This window comes from Numida meleagris, chromosome 12, assembly GCF_002078875.1.
Source record: "Numida meleagris isolate 19003 breed g44 Domestic line chromosome 12, NumMel1.0, whole genome shotgun sequence".
Taxonomy (NCBI): domain Eukaryota; kingdom Metazoa; phylum Chordata; class Aves; order Galliformes; family Numididae; genus Numida; species Numida meleagris.
Genome location: NC_034420.1, coordinates 13491067 through 13500417, shown reverse-complemented (window position 1 = coordinate 13500417; position 9351 = coordinate 13491067). Strand labels below are relative to the sequence as shown.

The 9351-nt window shown below is 42.4% G+C and overlaps 1 long non-coding RNA gene across 2 annotated transcripts; it reads right to left on the bottom strand.

Moving 5' to 3' along the window:
* Window positions 914-9300, bottom strand: LOC110405110. Of its 2 annotated transcripts, XR_002442687.1 has the most exons (5): window positions 9127-9300; window positions 8125-8249; window positions 5642-5704; window positions 1931-2018; window positions 914-1779 (listed from the first exon to the last, which is right to left on the bottom strand). It is a non-coding gene; the product is annotated as an uncharacterized LOC110405110 (long non-coding RNA). The 2 variants fall into 2 exon arrangements; XR_002442688.1 differs by lacking the exons at window positions 8125-8249; window positions 9127-9300 and adding an exon at window positions 5824-6103.

Genomic DNA, 9351 nt, shown 5'->3' with positions numbered 1-9351 from the left:
AAAGGTAAATCAATCACTACATTAGGATATTTGAAGAATCATTTGCATGTACTCAGGAAGTATGATACTTGCTATTAAGCCTAGCTGTAGCAGAGTACCAAATTAATAAATATTCATCAAATAACCTTTTAGCAAAACTCAGTGACTACGATGGTGGCCAGCTACTGAATTCAATCTAATTGAAAACCTGAGAAGTAATGAAATGATTGCATGTCTGTCTCTTCATTAAATCAGTGTGCAAATTTGCATAGATTAATTTGTGTCAAATTAATAGCTCCACTCTTGGCTTTATGCCAAGAGGACTTATCACAAAATCAATCTATAGTTTTAATTCTATTCTGCACTCCCAAAGTGTTGGGTGGCTTGTGCTATTTTAGAGACAAAAAAATAGAGCTGAATACGATTTTCACCACTTCTGTCATTTTCCCCTATTTCTTATGTTACAATGATTAATTACAATAAAATATGCACATGATTAAAAAGAAAAAAGGAAACATGCAGCTCCAGCCATGGAGAAATGAGATCTGGTTTACTTTTCTGGAAGTAAAGTTACACTGGAATGCATGAATCCTCAGCCACATTAAATTCAGCACAAGGTCGGAAGTCTGGGGCTGAATAGACAACTTACCTACCTGTTTGATCAACCAGAGCAGTTCCCAAGACTAGTGGGGCTCTGGGTATTTTAGCACAGCTGTTATTCCTTGGGTCCCCAACCTATTCAGCCCTTCCAGAGGCTGCAGAATTTTTTGTACTTATGCAGCTGTTTGATCCCCATGATGCATAAAATAAATTTAAGCATTCTGAAGTTCACTGTTCTGAGATCTGTCAGGAAAACAATTATTCCTTCAGCCCTCAGTTATTTGAAGTTAAGGTTAGGGACTGACAGTGCACTCATTTACATTTTCGGCTTGTTTTGACTTTTCAGCCTTTAATTTTTTTTTTTTTTAATAAATACAATCAGGCTTTAATTCAGGACATTTGATTAATCAAACTCAGACCATCTGCTGCAGTCCTATCTCCTGCTGATCTGCATTGCCTGAAGTCAGTGACACGCTTCAAGGCTGCAGTCTCACACTGTCTCTTCCTCTGTCAGCTGTCTTATTGCTAATGTGCTCCTTTCACCCAGCATTCAGTGACTGGGCTTTGTTTACTGTGATGACCATTTATGATAGTTGTAGTGCTAGACAATTTGTATCAAAATACAGTACGTGCAAAAACCAGTTACACAACAAACATATCGGAACAAAGATAGCATGAACCAAAGATACCCCATTAACATGAAAAAACCTCCTCACTAAGACAATTCAAATATTTCCAGTAATAACAAGCAATTTTAGCTTCAACTTTCAATTTAAACTTCCTAGCAGTAACTGGGATTCCGCATTTGTGTGTTGTTTTTCCCTCTCGTGCTCAGAAATGGACTCAGAAACTGAGACTGAAGAGCTGTATGGTGTGAACTTGCACAGCTTGGAGATTTTGATGGGAGTCGGCCAGTTTTATTCTAGCAGAGCACATCCTGGTCATGGCTGGTTGTATTTGGAAGGGAAGTGGGAATATACCCCTTCAACAGCTTTACCATCCAGCAAGTCCATAATTGCTTTCAGAGACAAGCATGTTCAGAAGTAGCATGGTTAGAATGAAGTAATGGATAGGAGAATGACCAGTAACTATATAGAACCTAGCTTTTGTTGATGTACAGGCCTTCTGCAGATGGATGAACATCATCTCTCTTGATGTCAGATGTTGGAGTCAGTCTCAGAAGTCAAGAAGGAACAACACCTTCAAAGAACCAGCCAGATTATCAGAATAAATCATTACATTAGGTACTGAAAGCGTGGATATCTAGAGGTACTTGTCTGCTGGGTTTCCGAATGCTTGAAGATGGGACTTAACACACACACACACAATACTTGACTATGGGGGAACTCACCAAAAGGTTTATTGCTGTGTTTCCAAAGGATCAAAGCTCTCCTACGCCAAATGCAGCATGGAAGAACAGATCCACGTGCTCTAGGAACCTATAGGGTAAATAAACAAGTAGAGGGAGAGAAATGGGAGCCCAGAAATGTGAAGATTGCTGAGAGTGATAGGATTCACCCTTTGGAGGCAGAGACCGGTTTCCAAATGCATTACCTGTCATTTTTTTTAGAAGCAGTTTTACTGGCTGCAAAGAAATGGATGAAAGTCCACATTGCACCAACTTTGTGATGAAACTACAAGAAAGGTTTGTCACCCTACTTCAGTGGTCACAAAAATGCAGTGCTCTTTGCCACGAAACTCAGCATCAGAGTATACGAGCTTCTCTGTAATTCCATCGCATTTTGCTAACCAAGATGCACAAGAGGCAAGAAAAAGTGTACAGTTTCCAAATGGGGCTTTGGTTTAAATGGGAGAGGAGAATACTGCAGACTTCAAATCAGAAATCCCAGACAAACACATCCAGAGAAGCTAACTTCTACCACTCACCAGTTACTGCCATGGCCAAGGCACTGCTCTGCATGTCCCTGGGTTTGAGCCAGCCCTTGCAGATACCTGTGGAGCTCCACGGGGGAATGAACACGCTGTGCTCTCTGCAGGAATCGGACAATACCTATCTGAATGCTTACGATAACAAGCATCCTCCAGCTACTGAGGCTAATGCAATAAAGAGAATTTCATTTTGGCATAAGAAAAACCAAGGGAATGACATGATGTATTGGCAAGATTTAAATTATATGAGGCCAAAGAGGCAGCTTAAAAGAGTTAGGCCTTTATTAATCGGGTAACAGTGATGTTGCATTTCAAAACAGGCTTAACACCTGCTAATTTCATTTCAGTGCTGCTGAAGCTGAGTCAGCTAACTGAGCCTGCTGTGGATCAGGCACGTTCAGAGCAGCAAAGCTATTCCTTGCCTTCATGAAAACATTTTTCTCTCTCTACTAAGGACACTGAGGGGGAAAAGGGGAAGAAAAGATGACCTCCTTCCTCCTTTAAACATACCAATGTCCTGCGCAGCTGAAGCTGAGGGGCAGGAGGATAAGAAGCATCAGAGAATTCAAGGAAATCCCATAGATAGTGATTATATATTTGCAAAACTGGTGGAGGAAAAGGAGTATTACCCTTTTCCTTGCAGACAGAGATTTGAAACAGGCTTAGTGGCTTTCTGAGCCACAGCATAGGTCAGAGAGAAGCCAAGAAAAGAGCCAGTCCCAGGTCCCTGTCACTGCAGGGCACTACAGATTTACCCTCTCATTGTCCTCTACCCCGTGCTAGCTAATTATCTCCTCCATATTTCTCCATTCATTGTAAGCTCCAGTTTTACGGGAAACCAACAGTACCCAAGAAGGTTCATCTGTGCAACATTTGGTGTTCCTATCCACATTACATATGTAGACTTCTAAAAAATCTCGTGTAGCTCTTCCACACGCTTAACGTGGTAGATGCTACTGTACATACATGGCATACAACACTATGATCCTCGGGGATATTATGAGATTGTGGAACAGCCACAGCCCAGATGCAGAGCCAGCAAGGATCTGCCTGGGCTCATGAGCACAGGTAAAACATTGCTGGAACCTGACTCCACTGTTGGCTTCACAAGACCATACTGGCTCTAAAAGCAGCTCAACAACTTCTGCTCACTACTGAGAAGTCATTCTATGCTAGTTCTGCTGCTCGCAGAGCATGTTTTTCCACTGCCAATGTTTATTAAAAGCTAAGGTTTCTGTAACTTCACGGAGGAATTGAAGCAGATTCTACAATAAAAACATTGGCATAGGCCGAGTTATTTTTTTCTCTCTTTCATTCTGCTTGAAGACAATTTTCACCCCAAGGCTAACGATGAGAACCTTGAGTCAGATTTTTATAATGGAAGCCATTTGCATCCTAAACTGTAACATTTGCTGTCAGCAGAAACTATAATGCTAAAACTGTGTAAAAGCTCAATAGTTAATAATACAGCATACACCTCATTTTCCATGACAAAAAGGTATAGTAACAGCAAGAAGCATCGCAAACCAACCATAATATACTGAAGCAAGGCTTACTTTACCAGGATTGGCACTTACTACAAGCTTAAATTGTTCATATACAGTACAAAAGGCAACTGTGAATTGACTGGAAATGTAATATGGAGGAACGTAATTGGTCTTGCTGGGGATTGATTGATGGCCATTTATTGAAAGTAGCCATCAGAAACAAAGGTTGGATCAGCATCTCAGTTTCACCAGAGTAAAGCAGTGCAGTGGCGAGATCAAAGAAAACCCCAGATTTTTACTGTCCAAAGGGCTCAGGCAGATTTGAAGCAAGTGCTTCAACAGAACATTGTTTGGATCCTTCCAGTCCCTGCTGGCCAGCCGGAGTTTAACATTCTCATTTCTAACTGAAGTTCAAAATGTTCCCAAAGCGACTCTGATGAGTTATTGGTGTCATTCAACCAATACTGTCGTTTAACCCATTGCTTTGTTCTTCAGATAATTCTGTTGTCCTAAGCAGAGGAGCTGACCGAACTTCTCATATCAGATCCATTTCTGTAGTTGTATAAGCAAAGATCTCAATTTCCCTTTCTGATGCCATTTCATTAAAGTGAATTAAGTGAGACTTCTACCCTTGCAAGAGTACCTTGTTAACACCTCAGTAAGGTACAGAGCCCTGGGCGGTCTGCCTGGCTGCTGTACATCTGGAGAATGCAGATGAGACATGTAGAGAAGACAGACATTTCTATGCAGTAAGAAAGAGAATGCTTTGTTTTGTGTCGTGTTGGTGCTCTACCATCAGCCAGAGGTCTTCAGTTAGTGAAGGATAATTACAGCAAATATTCAGGTCACCTGGAGAACACTAGCTAGTATTGACCAAACAACACTTCAACACCAGTCATCATCGCCCTTCACCTACCTTCTCTCCCTCCCCCTCACAAAACAAATTCTTATGCACAAATCTAGGTGAAGGTTAACTTCTTCTCCCCAGTCATCTTTCCCCCCACTCCTCTCCAAAGCCCTGGTCCTGTAAGTTATCTTGTGCTGATACCAGTATAAACCACCACAAACTCCTGTGAACTCCACCAAGAGAAAACCGTCCTAAGTAAAAGGAGGACCTGAATGGATTAGAAATGTAGACTATAGAGAAAAAAGCCACGAGATTCCCCTTTCTAATTCCAAGCATAAAACTGGTCCTTCATCAGTGCGTCATGTGGCCCACTGCAGTGAGACAGCAGTGCCAGGAGGATGCAGCAGATACAGAAGGTCAAGTGCTTTCCATTCTCCAGGATCAAACATCTTTCATCATCAGTTCAACATTTTTTTGTTTTTGGAGCTCTCAGTACAATAGGTGTTGAACTTCTCTGAAAAGCAGTTGGCACCTGTCTACCAGGAGCTGCTTTATTGATTGCTCTGGAAGTGGGCAGACTTACATTTCATAAGCAGCATATCAAAGTTCAAGTATAATGACTGCGGGCAGAATGCCAGCAGAAGCATAAGAAAAAGTTTCCACTAGTAAGCGAATTTGTTTGACCATATATCACTGAATTTCTCTGTACACCCAAGCAACCCACAAACAATGACTGTGGTTACAAAGGATGATAAGCAATCATAACAAAAATTTAAAAAATATAATACAGGGCCCACGTCCGTAACAACCCACATAGAATAGAAAAACCTCAGCCCACCTTTCCTTTCCTGGGATGGAGATGTCCTTTCCTGGCAGACTGTCCTAGGGCACTTGGAAGAGCCTAGGAGCAAAGTGAGAAAACAACCTAGGTCATCTCACCCCCCTCTTCAAAATCCATAAGAGAGAAACACTGCAAGTGAAAACGTTCAGCACTAAATTAGCCCATGGACTGCTGCTTACCTGCAATTTAAGAAACATTCAGGTTGCAAGCTTCATAAAAACGTGTAGTATTAAGAAAGTGGGGGTGGAACCTTCCTCAGACACACCCTAGGGTAGCTACATTCCCTTAATTGATAGCTCACTAGAGCAGGGCTGTCTAACATCTTCTGGGCAGGTGGGAGTTGCAGGATGAAGTCCAGGGGCAGCATGCAGCTGGCAGTGATTGAGGGCTTCTCATCAGCTAAAAGGATGCTCCACCACCAGCTGCAGCTGGGGGAGGTGAAGTGACCCAGGTGAGAGGCTGTTTGGAAAGATTTACAAAATTAATAGCTCTAAGAAGGAAAGTGTACCCCCCCTATTCAGTTCTGACAGCACAAAGAAGGGTGTCTCGCTCCAAAGGAAAGTCTTGTGGGATCACTGTGTGTCTCTTGCTGTGCTATAGGGTAATTAGAACAGCTGAAAATGAGACACGGTAGCTGACCTGATTTCCAAAGCCATCTTGATCTTTGGTATTTTATTAACAGCAGCATGCTAGCCTGAGCTGCAAGACAGCACAAACGAGGAGCAGGAATAAAACCCAACACTACAGCAGCCACATACAGACACTGAAATCTCCCAAAGGAACGTAAGAAGAGATGAGACAGGAACGTGAATGAATCTCCCCTCAGTACTGGAGGTCTGCCTGGGAGCAGAGAGTTCCCGGAAAAAGAAAGCTTATCTCTCTAAGGGAAGATTTGTTTTTTTCAAATGACATTTCAAGACAGGGAGGCCTGTTTGTATTTCAGCTACAATAGCCAAGCAATAATATTAATGCTTTGAATTTGCACAGCGCTTGCCACCAGCAGCCCTAGCATGCTTGACAAATATTTAAAGTGGGATTTTCCAGAGCATCTGCAAGAATTAGAAATGTAAATCACAGGATCTGTAATGATTTAAGAGAAATCACACTCTTAATTTCCTTCTTGTGGTGCTTCTGTGCCTTTAGTGTTATCAGGGCCAGTGTTCTCAATGCTGGTAAAAACACATGCCTAAAATTAGGAACTAGACTTAGGCCCCCAAATAAATACGTAACTCAATAAAAGTGACCTCTTTGTGGTGGTTGTTTTTTTTTTTTCAGTTATTATTATATCCCCAAAGAAAATATCTTTCTTTAGAAGATTATTTAAATTCTACATCTTTTCATGCTTGAGGGTGAACTTTATCCATCAGCCATAAGAAGAGACATCCCTAAATGAACTTGCTTTTTTGTTTTCAGAACTTCTCAAGGACACTTCATGCCCATACCTCCTCATTTGCACTATCACAGCTCTAAAATTAAAACTGCTTTATCTTGCACTCGGTTTTCTCCCGCATCTGTTGGGTCCAGGACACATTGAATGATTCCTTTAGAGGAGAGTGCTGGGACAGGGATATATGAGATGTGGTGCTCAGAGCCAGCTCCTAGAAAGCACTGCCCTTCCCTGCTGTTTCCTGGGGGGTGACAGCTCCCTTCCTTTGCACCAACAGCACTCAGGCCACCATAGGGATTCCTCGGCTGCCACTGCAGCAGCCAGGCACAGGGCAGTGCTAATTTATCACTGACTTCAGAGGCAGTGAGCTGCTGGCTTCCCTGCGGTCCTCATTGCAATGTCTACAGGTAAAAATCTTTGCTAGAAAAATGATGATTCACTGAGTATCTGGGGCAGTGGCTGCTCCTCTGGATCAGGACTCTGCACTGAGCTCTGGTGAGAGCCAGACCCTTGCCAGGCTAATTTATATATTTTGTCAGCGTGCTGGAATGGAGCCTTTGGATATATTTTCAGCTCATATCAAAACACCACACATGTTATTCTGATCCCAGCACTTAAATTCCAAAACACTTTAAATCTGCTCTCATATTTGGTATTTTTAAATAAGGAATGTTTACATATACATTGCCATGGTGACAGGAAAATAAAAATAAAGACAAGGGAAAAATTCCCCGGTGCATTGAACTCTTTAGAATACAACCACCATTAATACATCTAAGCTAATCAATAGGGTCTGTACATCTTCTGACTACCATTTTGATCAATAACAGAAGAGGTATGAAGATAAATTCCCATTACAAATCCCTTATAGATTTGAAGCTCTCTGCCTAATTCATCGGCATCCACCATGTAATTAACCCCAGAGAATGTGACTCAATCTCTTCCTCCAGCACCAGTCCTCCCCATGGTGAGCCCCCACCCTCTGGCCATTGGTGTTACCACCCAACCACGGCCCACACCAGGTGACAATGCTTTCTTGTGGCTTGCTCTAGAGACCACTGAGGCACCCCAACCTGCTGGCCGCCCCACTCACATCTTCCCTGAGCTCTTTCAGATCTCGGCCAGGAGTAGGCTCTGGTCCAGATAAACCTTTCCAGCAATCTGGGTCCTCTTTCTTGAAGGACTGTTGACATTCACAGGAGTGGAGCTCTCAGAACTCTAGGAACACAAATACAAGGACATTCATTTTATAACACAAATGTTCTCAAACCATAAATAAATACCCTTAAGAGTTTCCCAGGCTTCAAAGCAAATCTTACTTTCAGGAGAGTTCTATTTTAAAGGATGAGAAAGCCAGGGAAAAAAAAAAAAAAAAAAAAGTAAAAACAACCCTGCTGCTCTGCAATGACAATTTTTATTGAGGTCTGAAAGCAAATTGCTTGCACTTGCAGGCAGTACTTAGTAAGGTCTGGTAACAGGAGCAAGAACATCCCACTTGTCTCCCTCGCGCTGCCATTTATGACGGGGTCGCAGACTACAGTTCTACTCTCGGATCTTAGCTATTGAAGTTTCAGTCCCCGAGGGCTGTAAAAAGTTGCTGCTGTCATATATAAATCAGTCTTCTTCATAAAAAATGACACGGAGGGATAACATTATAAGGTAACTACTACGGAGGTTTCACGCTTGGATATGTTCAAAAGGATGTTTCTCTTTATCCCTGACCACAAATACTCACTGATGCTTTCTTGTCAGCTGCTTGAAAGCCTTAAAGAACTGCTATCTCCTCTGGGGTCTGCTCCGTGGCCAAACTTCCCATTCACCTTTGATCACCCTCCAGGGTGTTTTTGGTTTGTTTTATTTTTTTTTTTTCCCTTACTGAAGGATTTCAAGTGCTACAGTGTGTTCCAATGTGTGTGGGGGAGAAGAAGAGGAGGTGAAGATTTTTACAGGCATGCACGTACATCTTGTACAAATATGCACCCAAATCCTTAGCTCTGAACAGGGCTGGAGAAAACACAAATAAGTTCTTCTATTTTTAAGATTTTATAAAATAAGATGCAAGAGGAAAAAGGATTTATTGCCCCAGCTCCCTTACCTCTCAACCAACCTCTTTGCTCCAGGGAAAGGAGCAAGAGTGATTTAAAGGCATTTCCCATACAGGCACCCAGGACATGGTGTAGTTTCTTCCCCTCCTTGGGGTGTTAACACTCAGCATAGGGCTGCTGGCATGGTCCCACCTCCAGAGCAGCCTGTCCTGTACATGCATGGATCTCCAGGTGGGGATGCTCATGTCGCCCAGCACCCACTTTTTCACAGGCTA